Below are 16,196 nucleotides of genomic sequence, written 5' to 3'. Positions count from 1 at the left end.
ACATATGACATACTATGTGTGCAAGAAGGTCACAGAAACAACAATCAACAGAATCCTAACATTCCAGCGATGAAATTAGTTGCAGAAGGACCACATGCACCATATAGGAATGCAATCTTCATCAAACCAGACCTCCAACTAAGAACTGAGGAGAATAGTACAGAAATCACCACATTTGATGGTCCTGAGTCCGAGTCTTGGTCGGGCACACAGTTTTAATCTGCCAGGAAGTTTCATATCAGTGCACACTCCACTGCAGACACCACATTTGAATTTAGGGATTACACTGTGGCCTCTGTGTATAATCCTCCAAACGAGAATTTTAACTTCAAGTCACCAGGAAACCTTGAGAAACAAAAAGCATGATTCATCATCAGTGGTTTTAAAAGACATCCCACCCACATCTGGAGCTATGCAAAGGAGGTCAAAAATGACAAAGCTATCCTCAGGTAGGTAGAATCCTTTTGACTTGTATTTATTCACAAGAAGTTACTACCTTCTCCTTCCAACAGCAGAAAATGGCACTTTGAAAACAACCCTGACTCCATCCCATAAAATTTTGAGAGAACTGCCAGATGTCTCCAGCTTGTGCCACAAATATTTCAGTACAGAGTCTTCTGGCCACCTTCAGGTGAATATTGACAAGAAAGGCAACAAGCTCATCTATCTAATACCCTGCTGACACATGGGTGGTGCGTCCAGTTGGCATTGCACATCCACTGTTGCAAATCTGTATGGTGCGCTGTGCACCCTCCATGGTGAAAGCTGGCTTCATTGACATCAGATTGATTGTTGTCGTATGATAAATCATGCTAGATATGCAGAGCAGTAAGTTTTTCTGTGATGGGATTCCATGCAAAATTTAACTGGAAACTGCTGTCTGAGTTAATGAGGGACTCAAAACAGTCATATTTCCACTGATTCATTGATGGTGGAGCTTCAAAAGTTTGATGTATGGACCACAATTTTCATTTGGTTGTATTTCATCAAATGACCAATGGAAATACAATGTTCGGTGGTGGTAGACTTAATAGGCATGGAGGAGACCAGTATGCCACTGATGTTCTATGGTGCATTCCTGCACTTCACGCATTGTTTGCCCTATGTAAGATTTGCCACATGCACATGAAATTCTGTTAACACCTGCCTTGCACAGCTCTAAGTCATCTTCAACAAATCCCAGCAGTGCTGAGATTTTAGGAGGAGGACAAAAAACTGCTTTAACTGTATGCCTCCTTAATATTCTGCCTGTTTTGGCTGAAATATTTCCAATATGTAGTAAATAAGAAGTTGTTTTGAAGGCCTCATCCTCTTATTTGTCCTGTCATTTGTAGATCTGTAGTGCTCTCTGGGACAAATATATGTTGTTCTGGAACACAGTTTGCAGGTGGTCCAGTTCCATTTGCAAATTATCAAGATCTGAGATGGTATGAGCTCAGTGGATCCAGGTCTTTAGAATGCCCACCATTTGTGCCAGATGGTGGCAACTGATAGCTTGCAGATACATGTCTGTATGAGTGGGTTTTTGAAATACCAAAAGCCCAAGGGTGCCATCGCTCTTATGTCACACCAAGACATCTAAAAATCATTCTCCATCTCCATAATAAATTTTATATTTTCATGCGTAGAGTTCAGATGATGAAAAAACTCTCAGAGACCGTCCAAACCAAGATGCCAAACTATAAAAGTGTTATCATTGTACTGCCAAAATACTCATGGTTTTAAAATAGTTGAGGCAAGTGCTCACTCCTCAAAATATTCCATAAAAAGATTGGCCACCAGGGGAGACAAAAGGCTCTCCACACTGACTCCGTCAAGATTGTTAAAAAAAACTCATTGTTAAATAAAAAGTACATCAAGGAGAGAACGTGCTCGAACAAAACTGCAATGCCAGCCCAAAATGTGTTGCTCGTGAGGTGCAATAAGTTCACCAGAGACACATTTGTAAAAATCAAAATGTAAAACTGACCAACAAGTTGTTGCATTGCAGCTTAAGTGACTGAATTCTGCTGATAAAATTACCATTATTTCTTATGTGATGTGGGCACTTTCCTTTCAGTAAAGATGCCAAAGTATTTAGCCAAATCTTAGGTTGCTGCTCCATAGGTCATAAAGGCACACCTTCTATGTGGACTTTTGGAAGTCCATAAAGCCTAGTCAGCCAGAATTGTGCATTTTATTAATACCATCACTGGAAATAACATCAAACACAAGGTGAGCACTGGTGAGAGAAAGGATTCATTTCAGTTGGCATGAAACGGATTCTGTGTCCAAAGATATGTATTATTTGCATTTAGAAGTGGCAGCAAGACTATTGTCATTTTCTTGGGACTGGGCACATGATATGATATGGGCCAAAGTGAACCGAATCCTTGACAAGGCTACACTAAAGCAGAGTGTAAAGATTAACTGACATTCAACATGGGTGCCCCAGGAAGTTCCTACTTTATAATCCATTATCAATTTGATGAGGAAATCCATAAATGATGTGTCTATGTTGGAAAGAGGTCTTAATTTTGCTCTCACACCTGTTGCACCACAACCAGTGGACTTTTTCAGCTACATAAAAAAAGCAGAGGAAATTTGTTGAAAGTCTTGTCGTGTTGTAATGAGAGCCACAGCACCAAAAAGCAGCTCCTCACCTGCAGAGAGAGCAGCCCTCCATCACTTATGAGCAGGTGTGGATACGGTAGTACTAAAGTAGAATAAAGGTAATGCTACTGTTCTCATGCCACTGGAGGGCTGTATTAATAAGATCAATGTTTTATTGAGAGAATCAACGTATCACAAAATCAATAAGGGTCCTACTAATTGAGTGAAGCAAGAAACAGCAGAACTTCTACCTAACAGTTCTCCACCAAAGGAGGTCATAGAGAAACTGAGACCAAATAGTCCAGCTCCATATAGACTTTATGGACTGCCCGAGGTCCACAAAGAAGGTGTGCCTTTTCTTCTTATCGTAAGCAATATTGTAGCGCCACCTATGATTTGGCCAAATTCTTGGTGTCTTTACTGAACCCATTGTAGGCAAGTGTCCACATCATTTAAGCAATTCTAGTGATTTAATCAGTAGACTTCAGTCACTTAAGCTGGAAAGCAATGAGTTGTTGGTCAGTTTCAATGTTGTTTCACTTTTTAGAAATGTGCTTCTGGTGGATTTACTGCATCTGATCAACAATAGGTTTGTGAATGAAATTGTAGCTTTTTTCAAGGACACTCTCTCCTCAATGTAATTTTTATTTAATAAGCTAACAGTTGCCATGATCCAGCACAAATGATGAGAATTTTAAAAACCTTGATCCCTCAGCTCATACTATCTCAGATGCCGGTAATCTGCAAATGCAACTGGACCTCCTGCAAACTGTGTTAAAGAACAGTGGATATTTGTCCCAGCAAGTGCAGAGAGAGTTACAGACATACAGATGTCAACAGAAACAAAAGGATGAGGCCTTCAAAACGACTGCTTATTTACCATAGACTGGAAATATTTCGGCCAATAGGCAGAATATTAAGAAGACATGCAGTTCAAGCAGTTTTTTATCCTCCTCCTAAAATCTTGGCACTGTTGAGATTTGTTAAAGACAACTTAGATTTGTGCAAGACTTTCCTGTCAGTATTCACCCGAAGATGGCCAGAAGACTCTGTGCCTAAATATTGTAGCAGCAAGTTGCATACATTCAGTAGTTCTCCAGAAATTTTATGGAACAATTTGTATGGAAGGAAAGTTTTGAATCTCAAACCCTGAAATCTCTTTTGTGAGTAAGAAGGCAGTCCAACAGTGCATCAAATCAGTCTATCCTCCCATCTGGAACATGGCAGCAACAATTGATGTGCCAAGTGCTATTAGCTAACCAACTACTAACGGTGTAGCTAAGGAAGAGAGACAATTTTAGGAAGGCTAACTGGGACAAGTGTGGCATTCTGTTAGATAAGGAAATTTATACAATCAGTCCGGTCCCAGAAGAAGACAGTCACTTCATGGACACAGTTAGAATTTGCTGTAGAGCATCCACTCCCAGTTCAATTACATAAAAGGACTTCCACTTAAGACAGGCATGTCCCTGGACTATTGCTATCATCTTTTTGAAAGGATTCCTTTGGAGAAGAAACTCTCGTACAGGTATACCTCATTATCTGCTAAATGTCCAACTCAAAAAGAAGGAATGGGTCAAGCAAATGGAAGAAACTGACGTAAGATGAAGCAGCCACAAGACATTGAGATTTCTCAACTGCCTAGGCAGTGAGTGCACAAAAACCACAACACATGCGAATGTCAAATCAGATCAAATTGCACATTAGCTGCCCAAAAGAGGAAGGTCCTTAGATAAACATGACAGAAACATCAAAAACAACAGAACAGACCAAGACCGCACACAAGAGACAAACAAAACATCTAAGCCATTCAGTGTCACAGAATTTTATAAGGTAATCTATAAGTGCAAAAGATTCAAGGCAGCCAGTCTTAATGACATAGGTATGGTACCGATACAAAAATTTTGCAACCAAGGTCAAAAATTGTTGCTCACTCTGCTGAACAACTGCATGGTGCTCTGCAGAATACCAAAGATGTGGAGGCATTCCTGGGTTATACCTGAAAAGGGTCCACAGGCCAATTTTATTACTATTCCATCCACATCAAATGTCCAAAAGGATGATATTCAATAGAATCGCATAAGAACTGGATCCTTTTCTGCTCTCACTACAAGATGGCTTCAAAACAGACAAATGCTACACATTTGCAGAAAAACAACTCCATGGCTGTGTTCATATACTTATCAGCTGATTATGACACAGTCGGTCACCAACTGTACCTATGGAAAAATATGCACTAATTTAAAAAAAATTAATATGTGACACAAATGATTGAAAATCTTCTCCAAAGCAGAAATTTTTTTGTTGGTTTTCATGGGCAAAGAAGCTAGTGGATAGCACAGAAGATTGGCTAGTGGATAGTGCACTTGTCCTATTGTTTTTCATCATCTATACCAATGACCAGCCATTCCCAGTAGACTCTCAAAAGTCTTATAGACACACATGACTGTGCCATTGCAGCCCAAGCAAAATAATTTTGAGACCAGCAAAAATAAATTTTTAGAAACTCCTGAATAGCTGGCTGGCTATTGCTAAAATAGCCAACTTAAATCTAATCTTTCGAAGCTCCAGACCAGTGTTTTTCATCTGGTTAATAGATGAGCATCAAAGACACTAAGAGTAGCATGGGAAGAAAAGTGGCTACAGAATTGTGCAACCCCAAAATACTTCAGTGTAACATTAGGTAGAGCACTCATCTAAAGAAAACACTGCACAAACATGAAGCATACAATAACAGGTAGAAACACCAACATGTGCAAACTAGCAGGAACCACATGAGGTGCAAAACCAATAACGATGACAGCTGTAGCCTTGTTTTACTTAGTTGCATCAATTCATGCCATAAGTGGTATAACTCCAGCCATGCTAAACAAATGGTCATGCCTCATCAAGACAAGCTGTTTGAGACCAACAAGCTATCGTGGCTAGCTGGTATTGCTCCCCCTAGAACCAAATGTAAAGTGACAGGAAAGAAGCTAAATAGTTCACATCTATGGCCCACCTCCTTTTTGGATAACAACCAGCCCGTTGTTAAGTTATATGAAGGAGCAGCTTCCTGCATACAACAGAAAATAACATTAGTAAACTGTAGAAAATCGGAGTCGAAATGTGGCAAAAGAACTCTACCTCCAAGATTAGTATGCAGCAATGGAAGAACATCTCCAGGACACTAAGAGAAGTGGAACGTATGTACTGTAGACAATTGAAAATTTTACATTTTTCAGTTTCAAGAAATAGAAACAACATGAATAGATAGGGTTATCAGGTGAATCAGTGCTGTGTAATTGTCAATGGAAGCATCATGAAATGCAGGTGGAGCCAAGACTCAGGTTAATTTTTCAACGAATTTCTTGACAGAATAGGAGTAGTGACCCATGAGGAAACTTACAGTTTTGATTTGAAATCACATAGATTAGTGCTATGATTTTTGACTTCTTGTGGTAGCTTAGTGAAAACGGATGCAGCAGTATACTGCACACCTTTCTGCACAAGAGTTAAGGAAGTCCGATCCAAATGCAGGTTTCATTTCTGCCGAGTATTAAATGAATGAAAGCTGCTTATTCTTGGGAATAAGCTGATACTGTTTAACAATAAATTATATATTAAAAACAAAGATTCCAAGACTTACCAAGCGGGAAAGCACCGGCAGACAGGCACATGAACAAAACACACCAACACACACACAGAATTACGAGCTTTCGCAACTGGCATGCGCCGGCTGTCCATTCGCATGAATGGACACAGGCAGACAGTGTTTGTTGGTAATGAGGATCACCCTGTGGCTAAACATGCCTTGATGCACGGCCAGCACATCTTGGCACAGTGTTACACCGTCCGAGTTATCTGGATACTTCCCACCAACACCAACCTATCCGAACTCCGGAGATGGGAACTCGCCCTTCAGTATATCCTCTCTTCTCGATATCCGCCAGGCCTCAACCTCCGCTAATTTCAAGTTGCCGCCGCTCATACCTCACCTGTCTTTCAACAACTTCTTTGCCTCTGTACTTCCGCCTCGACTGACATCTCTGCCCTTAACTCTTTGCCTTTAAATATGTCTGCTTGTGTCTGTGTATGTGCGGATGGATATGTGTGTGTGTGTGCGAGTGTACACCTGTCCTTTTTTTCCCCTAAGGGAAGTCTTTCCGCTCCCGGGATTGGAATGACTCCTTACCCTCTCCCTTAAAACCCACACCCTTTCATTTTTCCCTCTCCTTCCTTCCTTCCTTCCTGACGAAGCAACTGCCAGTTGCGAAAGCTCGTAATTCTGTGTGTGTGTTTGTGTGTTTTGTTCATGTGCCTGTCTGCCGGCGCTTTCCCGCTTGGTAAGTCTTGGAATCTTTGTTTTTAATATATTTTTCCCATGTGGAAGTTTCTTTCTGTTATATATATATATATATATAACACAACACCCCAATTCAGTAGTTAACCTTTCCTCCAAACCCCTCTCCCAATCCGAAACCTCTGTCCTATCCAAAGGCCTCACCTTCAGCCCCACTCCCAGGTTCAACCAAACTGCCCTTGTCAAGGATTTACTGTCCTACACTCGTAGTCTCTGCTGGAAATATCACTTTGCCACGAAGAAAAACAATCCTGATCCCACTCCTAATGATCCAACTCCCCAAGACACTATCCAAATTGAACCCTGCCTGCAACAGTTCCGTCCTCCATCACAGCGGGACCCACCTCCTCTTCCTCAAAATCACCCTCTCCAAACCTTCCAGGAATTTCTCACTTCCAGCCTTGCCTCTCAATCTTTCTTGAAAAACCTTAATCCTACTCCCAACATCACCACAGCCGAATCCCAGGCTATCCGTGATCTGAAAGCTGACCGATCCATCATCATTCTTCCGGCTGACAAGGGTTCCACGACTGTGGTACTTGATCATCGGGAGAATGTGGCTGAGGGACTGCGTCAGCTTTCAGACAACTCTATATACAAAGTTTGCCGAAGTAATCCCATTCCTGATGTCCAGGCGGAGCTTCAAGGAATCCTCAGAACCTTAGGCCCCCTACAAAACCTTTCACCTGACTCCATCAAACTCCTCACCCCACCGTCACCTCGCACTCCTACCTTCTACCTACTTCCTAAAATTCACAAACCCAAACATCCTGGCCGCCCCATTGTAGCTGGTTACCAAGCCCCCACAGAACGTATCTCTGCCTACGTAGATCAACACCTTCAACCCATTACATGCAGTCTCCCATCCTTCATCAAAGACACCAACCACTTTCTCGAACGCCTGGAATCCGTACCCAGTCTGTTACCCCCAGAAACCATCCTGGTAACCATTGATGCCACTTCCCTATACACAAATATTCCGCACGTCCAGGGCCTCGCTGCAATGGAGCACTTCCTTTCACGCCGATCACCTGCCACCCTACCTAAAACCTCTTTCCTCGTCACCTTAGCCAGCTTCATCCTGACCCACAACTTCTTCACTTTTGAAGGCCAGACATACCAACAATTAAAGGGAACAGCCATGGGTACCAGGATGGCCCCCTCGTATGCCAACCTATTTATGGGTCGCTTAGAGGAAGCCTTCTTGGTTACCCAAGCCTGCCAACCCAAAGTTTGGTACAGATTTATTGATGACATCTTCATGATCTGGACTCACAGTGAAGAACAACTCCAGAATTTCCTCTCCAACCTCAACTCCTTTGGTTCCATCAGATTCACCTGGTCCTACTCCAAATCCCATGCCACTTTCCTAGATGTTGACCTCCATCTGTCCAATGGCCAGCTGCACACATCCGTCCACATCAAACCCACCAACAAGCAACAGTACCTCCATTATGACAGCTGCCACCCATTCCATATCAAACGGTCCCTTCCCTACAGCCTAGGCCTTCGTGGCAAACGAATCTGCTCCAGTCCTGAATCCCTCGACCATTACACCAACAACCTGAAAACAGCTTTCGCATCCCGCAACTACCCTCCCAACCTGGTACAGAAGCAGATAACCAGAGCCACTTCCTCATCCCCTCAAACCCAGAACCTCTCACAGAAGAACCCCAAAAGTGCCCCACTTGTAACAGAATACTTCCCGGGACTGGATCAGACCTTGAATGTGGCTCTCCAGCAGGGATACGACTTCCTAAAATCCTGCCCCGAAATGAGATCCATCCTTCATGAAATCCTCCCCACTCCACCAAGAGTGTCTTTCCGCCGTCCACCTAACCTTCGTAACCTCTTGGTTCATCCCTATGAAATCCCCAAACCACCTCCCCTACCCTCTGGCTCCTACCCTTGCAACCGCCCCCGGTGTAAAACTGTAAAACCTGTCCTATGCACCCTCCCACCACCACCTACTCCAGTCCTGTAACCCGGAAGGTGTACACAATCAAAGGGAGAGCCACATGTGAAAGCACCCACGTGATTTACCAACTGACCTGCCTGCACTGTGATGCTTTCTATGTGGGAATGACCAGCAACAAACTGTCCATTCGCATGAATGGACACAGGCAGACAGTGTTTGTTGGTAATGAGGATCACCCTGTGGCTAAACATGCCTTGATGCACGGCCAGCACATCTTGGCACAGTGTTACACCGTCCGAGTTATCTGGATACTTCCCACCAACACCAACCTATCCGAACTCCGGAGATGGGAACTCGCCCTTCAGTATATCCTCTCTTCTCGATATCCGCCAGGCCTCAACCTCCGCTAATTTCAAGTTGCCGCCGCTCATACCTCACCTGTCTTTCAACAACTTCTTTGCCTCTGTACTTCCGCCTCAACTGACATCTCTGCCCTTAACTCTTGGCCTTTAAATATGTCTGCTTGTGTCTGTGTATGTGCGGATGGATATGTGTGTGTGTGTGCGAGTGTACACCTGTCCTTTTTTTCCCCTAAGGGAAGTCTTTCCGCTCCCGGGATTGGAATGACTCCTTACCCTCTCCCTTAAAACCCACACCCTTTCATTTTTCCCTCTCCTTCCTTCCTTCCTTCCTGACGAAGCAACTGCCAGTTGCGAAAGCTCGTAATTCTGTGTGTGTGTTTGTGTGTTTTGTTCATGTGCCTGTCTGCCGGCGCTTTCCCGCTTGGTAAGTCTTGGAATCTTTGTTTTTAATATGGAATGAACCCTTAAACCCCACATCCTTTCGTCTTTCCCTCTCCTTCCTGAAGAAGCAACCATCGGTTGCGAAAGCTAGTAATTCTGTGTGTGTGTTTTGTTCATGTGCCTGTCTGCCGGCGCTTTCCCGCTTGGTAATATATATATATATTGATCAACATAGCTCATCTCAAACCAACACTTTTTCGACTTTTCTCACACCTTTATCTCTCCCCATATAAATTTCTATTTATTTTCTTCACTTTAACCTCATATTACCCTTTCCACCTTCTAATACCATGTCAACCTCACAACATCCCTACAACGACCCCATTAAATTTTATTTACATTCCCTCCGCAAACATGCCTTCACCCTAGCCAGATTACGCTCCCATATTTTATTTACTCAGGCTTGTCTGACATTTGGCATTACCCCCAAAGGCCTCACACTTAAAGTTCCCATCTCTGGCTGCAATCCTTCTTTCCATCAGTCCTTATACCAGTTCCAAACAGCACAATCCATAGCCCTCACCCGCCTAATCCTTCACCTATACATCGACTCAGCCAATGAACACACCCGTCAACTCCTATCCCAAATCAAAGTCCTCAATCTTTCCTCTCCCACATCCACACCGGCTGTACATAGCATCCTCCTACAGGCCAACCGCAAATTAGAACAGCATTCCACCCTCCACCTCAAAAAACTATCCAATCTCCTGGTTTCCCACCTCCGGAAAGGCAACTCACTCACCCTCCACAACCTTTCCAACAAACCTCAACCTCCTCTCATTGCACACAGACCCAGTCTCTCCCATCTTATCAATCTCCCACTTCCAGCTCCACTCCCCCCAACACCTCAAAATTCTAGTCAACACATTCTGGAAACACAACACCCCAATTCAGTAGTTAACCTTTCCTCCAAACCCCTCTCCCAATCCGAAACCTCTGTCCTATCCAAAGGCCTCACCTTCAGCCCCACTCCCAGGTTCAACCAAACTGCCGTTGTCAAAGATTTACTGTCCTACACTCGTAGTCTCTGCTGGAAATATCACTTTGCCATGAAGAAAAATAATCCTGATCCCACTCCTAATGATCCAACTCCCCAAGACACTATCCAAATTGAACCCTGCCTGCAACAGTTCCGTCCTCCATCACAGCGGGACCCACCTCCGCTTCCTCAAAATCACCCTCTCCAAACCTTCCAGGAATTTCTCACTTCCAGCCTTGCCTCTCAATCTTTCTTGAAAAACCTTAATCCTACTCCCAACATCACCACAGCCGAAGCCCAGGCTATCCGTGATCTGAAAGCTGACCGATCCACCATCATTCTTCCAGCTGACAAGGGTTCCTCGACCGTGGTACTTGATCGTCGGGAGTATGTGGCTGAGGGACTGCGTCAGCTTTCAGACGACTCTACATACAAAGTTTGCCAAGGTAATCCCATTCCTGATGTCCAGGCGGAGCTTCAAGGAATCCTCAGAACCTTAGGCCCCCTACAAAACCTTTCACCTGACTCCATCAAACTCCTGACCCCACCGACACCTCGCACTCCTACCTTCTACCTATTTCCTAAAATTCACAAAGCCAAACATCCTGGCCGCCCCATTGTAGCTGGTTACCAAGCCCCCACAGAACGTATCTCTGCCTACGTAGATCAACACCTTCAACCCATTACATGCAGTCTCCCATCCTTCATCAAAGACACCAACCACTTTCTCGAATGCCTGGAATCCGTACCCAGTCTGTTACTCCCGGAAACCACCCTTGTAACCATTGATGCCACTTCCCGATACACAAATATCCCGCACGTCCAGGGCCTCGCTGCAATGGAGCACTTCCTTTCACGCCGATCACCTGCCACCCTACCTAAAACCTCTTTCCTCGTCACCTTAGCCAGCTTCATCCTGAACCACAACTTCTTCACTTTTGAAGGCCAGACATACCAACAATTAAAGGGAACAGCCATGGGTACCAGGATGGCCCCCTCGTATGCCAATCTATTTATGGGTCACTTAGAGGAAGCCTTCTTGGTTACCCAAGCCTGCAAACCCAAAGTTTGGTACAGATTTATTGATGACATCTTCATGATCTGGACTCACAGTGAAGAACAACTCCAGAATTTCCTCTCCAACCTCAACTCCTTTGGTTCCATCAGATTCACCTGGTCCTACTCCAAATCCCATGCCACTTTCCTTGACGTTGACCTCCATCTGTCCAATGGCCAGCTTCACACATCCGTCCACATCAAACCCACCAACAAGCAACAGTACCTCCATTATGACAGCTGCCACCCATTCCATATCAAACGGTCCCTTCCCTACAGCCTAGGCCTTCGTGGCAAACGAATCTGCTCCAGTCCTGAATCCCTCGACCATTACACCAACAACCTGAAAACAGCTTTCGCATCCCGCAACTACCCTCCCAACCTGGTACAGAAGCAGATAACCAGAGCCACTTCCTCATCCCCTCAAACCCAGAACCTCTCACAGAAGAACCCCAGAAGTGTCCCACTTGTGACAGGATACTTCCCGGGACTGGATCAGACTCTGAATGTGGCTCTCCAGCAGGGATACGACTTCCTAAAATCCTGCCCCGAAATGAGATCCATCCTTCATGAAATCCTCCGCACTCCACCAAGAGTGTCTTTCTGCCGTCCACCTAACCTTCATAACCTCTTGGTCCATCCCTATGTAATCCCAAAACCGCCTTCCCTACCCTCTGGCTCCTACCCTTGCAACTGCCCCCAATGTAAAACCTGTCATATGCACCCTCCCACCACCACCTACTCCAGTCCTGCAACCTGGAAGGTGTACACGATCAAGGACAGAGCCACGTGTGAAAGCACCCACGTGATTTACCAACTGACCTGCCTTCACTGTGACGCTTTCTATGTGGAAATGACCAGCAACAAACTGTCCATTCGCATGAATGGACACAGGCAGACAGTGTTTGTTGGTAATGAGGATCACCCTGTAGCTAAACATGCCTTGGCGCACGGCCAGCACATCTTGGCACAGTGTTACACCGTCCGAGTTATCTGGATACTTCCTACCAACACCAACCTATCCGAACTCTGGAGATGGGAACTTGCCCTTCAATATATCCTCTCTTCTCGTTATCCACCAGGCCTCAATCTCCGCTAATTTCAAGTTGCCGCCACTCATACCTCACCTGTCTTTCAACAACATCTTTGCCTCCACACTTCCGCCTCGAGTTACATCTCTGCCCTTACTCTTTGCCTTTAAATATGTCTGCTTGTGTCTGTGTATGTGTGGATGGATATGTGTGTGTGTGCGCGAGTGTACACCTGTCCTTTTTTCCCCCTAAGGGAAGTCTTTGCGCTCCCGGGATTGGAATGACTCCTTACCCTCTCCCTTAAAACCGACATCCTTTTGTCTTTCCCTCTCCTTTCCTCTTTCCTGAAGAAACGACCGTTGGTTGTGAAAGCTTGAATTTTGTGTGTATGTTTGTGTTTGTTTGTGTATCTATCGGCCTGCCAGCACTTTTGTTTGGTAAGTCACATCAACTTTGTTTTTAGAGATATTTTTCCTACGTGGAATTTTTCCCTCTATTTTATACTTACCACACTAGAAAGTGTTGGTATGTGGATAGACACAGTAAAAAACACAAACACACATACAAATATTAAAGCTTTCACAACCCCAGGTTGCTTCATCAGGAAAGAGGGAAGGAGGGGGAAAGACAAAAGAATGTGCGTTTTAAGGGAGAGGGTAAGGAGTCATTCCAATCCAGGGAGCGGAAAGACTTACCTTAGGGGGAAAAAGGACAGGTACACACACACACACACACACACACACACACACACACACATACGCGCGCATCCATCTGCATATATACACAAACAGGCAGACATATTTAAATGCATAGAGGTTGGGCATATGTATGTCTGCCTGTGTCTGTATTCAATATAGACAGATTTATTTATGTTTAATTTTAGTTTGTTTTCATTAAAATACTGCAGAATTAAGCATAGAAACATTCCACATGGGAAAAATACACTCCTGGGAATTGAAATAAGAACACTGTGAATTCATTGTCCCAGGAAGGGGAAACTTTATTGACACATTCCTGGGGTCAGATACATCACATGATCACACTGACAGAACCACAGGCACATAGACACAGGCAACAGAGCATGCACAATGTCGGCACTAGTACAGTGTGTATCCACCTTTCGCAGCAATGCAGGCTGCTATTCTCCCATGGAGACGATCGTAGAGATGCTGGATGTAGTCCTGTGGAACGGCTTGCCATGCCATTTCCACCTGGCGCCTCAGTTGGACCAGCGTTCGTGCTGGACGTGCATACCGCGTGAGACGACGCTTCATCCAGTCCCAAACATGCTCAATGGGGTACAGATCCAGAGATCTTGCTGGCCAGGGTAGTTGACTTACACCTTCTAGAGCACATTGGGTGGCACGGCATACGTGCGGACGTGCATTGTCCTGTTGGAACAGCAAGTTCCCTTGCCGGTCTAGGAATGGTAGAACGATGGGTTCGATGATGATTTGGATGTACCGTGCACTATTCAGTGTCCCCTCGAAGATCACCAGAGGTGTACAGCCAGTGTAAGAGATCGCTCCCCACACCATGATGCCGGGTGTTGGCCCTGTGTGCCTCGGTCTTATGCAGTCCTGATTGTGGCGCTCACCTGCACGGCGCCAAACACGCGTACGACCATCATTGGCACCAAGGCAGAAGCGACTCTCATCGCTGAAGACGACACGTCTCCATTCGTCCCTCCATTCACGCCTGTCGCGACGCCACTGGAGGCGGGCTGCATGATGTTGGGGCGTGAGCGGAAGACAGCCTAACGGTGTGCGGGACCGTAGCCCAGCTTCATGGAGACGGTTGCAAATGGTCCTCGCCGATACCCCAGGGACAACAGTGTCCCTAATTTGCTGGGAAGTGGCGGTGCGGTCCCCTACGGCACTGTGTAGGATCCTACGGTCTTGGCGTGCATCCGTGCGTTGCTGCGGTCCAGTCCCAGGTCGACAGGCACGTGCACCTTCCGCCGACCACTGGCAACAACATCGATGTACTGTGGAGACCTCACGCCCCACGTGTTGAGCAATTCGGCGGTACGTCCACCCGGCCTCCCGCATGCCCACTATACGCCCTCGCTCAAAGTCCGTCAACTGCACATACGGTTCACGTCCACGCTGTCGCTGCATGCTACCAGTGTTAAAGACTGCGATGGAGCTCCGTATGCCACGGCAAACTGGCTGACACAGACGGCGGCGGTGCACAAATGCTGCGCAGCTAGCGCCATTCGACGGCCAACACTGCGGTTACTGGTGTGTCCGCTGTGCCGTGCGTGTGATCATTGCTTGTACAGCCCTCTTGCAGTGTCCGGAGCAAGTATGGTGGGTCTGACACACCGGTGTCAATGTGTTCTTTTTTCCATTTCCAGGAGTGTATATTAAAAAACAAAGATGCTGTGACCCTTGACCCTTTTTTTTTTTTGCTGTATGTGCGGATGGATATGTGTGTGTGTGGGGGGGGGGGGGGGGGGGTGTCTGTGTGTGCGTGTGTGTGTATATATACATACCTGTCCCTTTTTCCCCCTAAGGTAAGTCTTTCCGCTCCTGGCGTTGGAATGACTCAGTACCCTCTCCCTTAAAACCCACATCCTTTCGTCTTTCCCTCTCCTTCCCTCTTTCCTGATGAAGCAACTGTGGTTTGCAAAAGCTTGAAATTTGTGTGTGTGTTTGTGGTTTTTTTTTTTTCTGTGTCTGTCAACATACCAGCGCTTTCTCGTTTGGTAAGTTACAGCATCTTTGTTTTACATATATCCAGACTAGTGAACAGGAGGTTCACAAACTTACACCACTTATTTACCAAACCACCCATTTCTGAGCCAAAAATATCCTTTAGAATGAGAAGAGTTGCCCCAAAATATAATATTATATGACATAAGTGAATGAAATTAAGCAAAGTAGACTAAGTTTCATGTCGAATGATCACTTACTTCAGATATCATTCAAACAGTAAAAATGGCAGTATTAAGTCTTTGAACAAGATCCTGAACATGGGCTTTCCACGACAGTTTACTATATATCTGAACACCCAGAAATTTGAACTTTTCAGTTTCACTAAACATATGCCAATTCTGTGATATTAAAATGTCTGGTTTTGTTGAATTGTGTTTTAGAAACTGTAAAAACTGAGTCTTACTGTGATTTAGCATTAGTTTATTTTCTACAAACCATGAACTTATGTCATAAACTGCACTATTTGTATCCGAGCCAATGTTGCATTCAACATCCTTTAGTACGAAGCCAGTGTCATCATCAAACAGAAATATTTTAGAGTTACCTGTAATACTAGAGGGCATATCATTTATATAAATAAGGAACAAGAGTGGCCCCAAAACTGATCCCTGGGGCACTTCCCATTTGACTGTACCCCACTCAGACTCCATATCACAGCCATTCTCAACACTGAAAAAAATGACTTTTGCTGTCTGATGCTAAAGTAAGAGGTGAACCAATTGTGAGCTATTCCTCGTATTGCATAATGGTCCAAC

Source organism: Schistocerca gregaria, chromosome 3, assembly GCF_023897955.1.
Source record: "Schistocerca gregaria isolate iqSchGreg1 chromosome 3, iqSchGreg1.2, whole genome shotgun sequence".
Taxonomy (NCBI): Eukaryota; Metazoa; Arthropoda; class Insecta; order Orthoptera; family Acrididae; genus Schistocerca; species Schistocerca gregaria.
Note: the sequence above shows the minus strand (reverse complement) of the source record.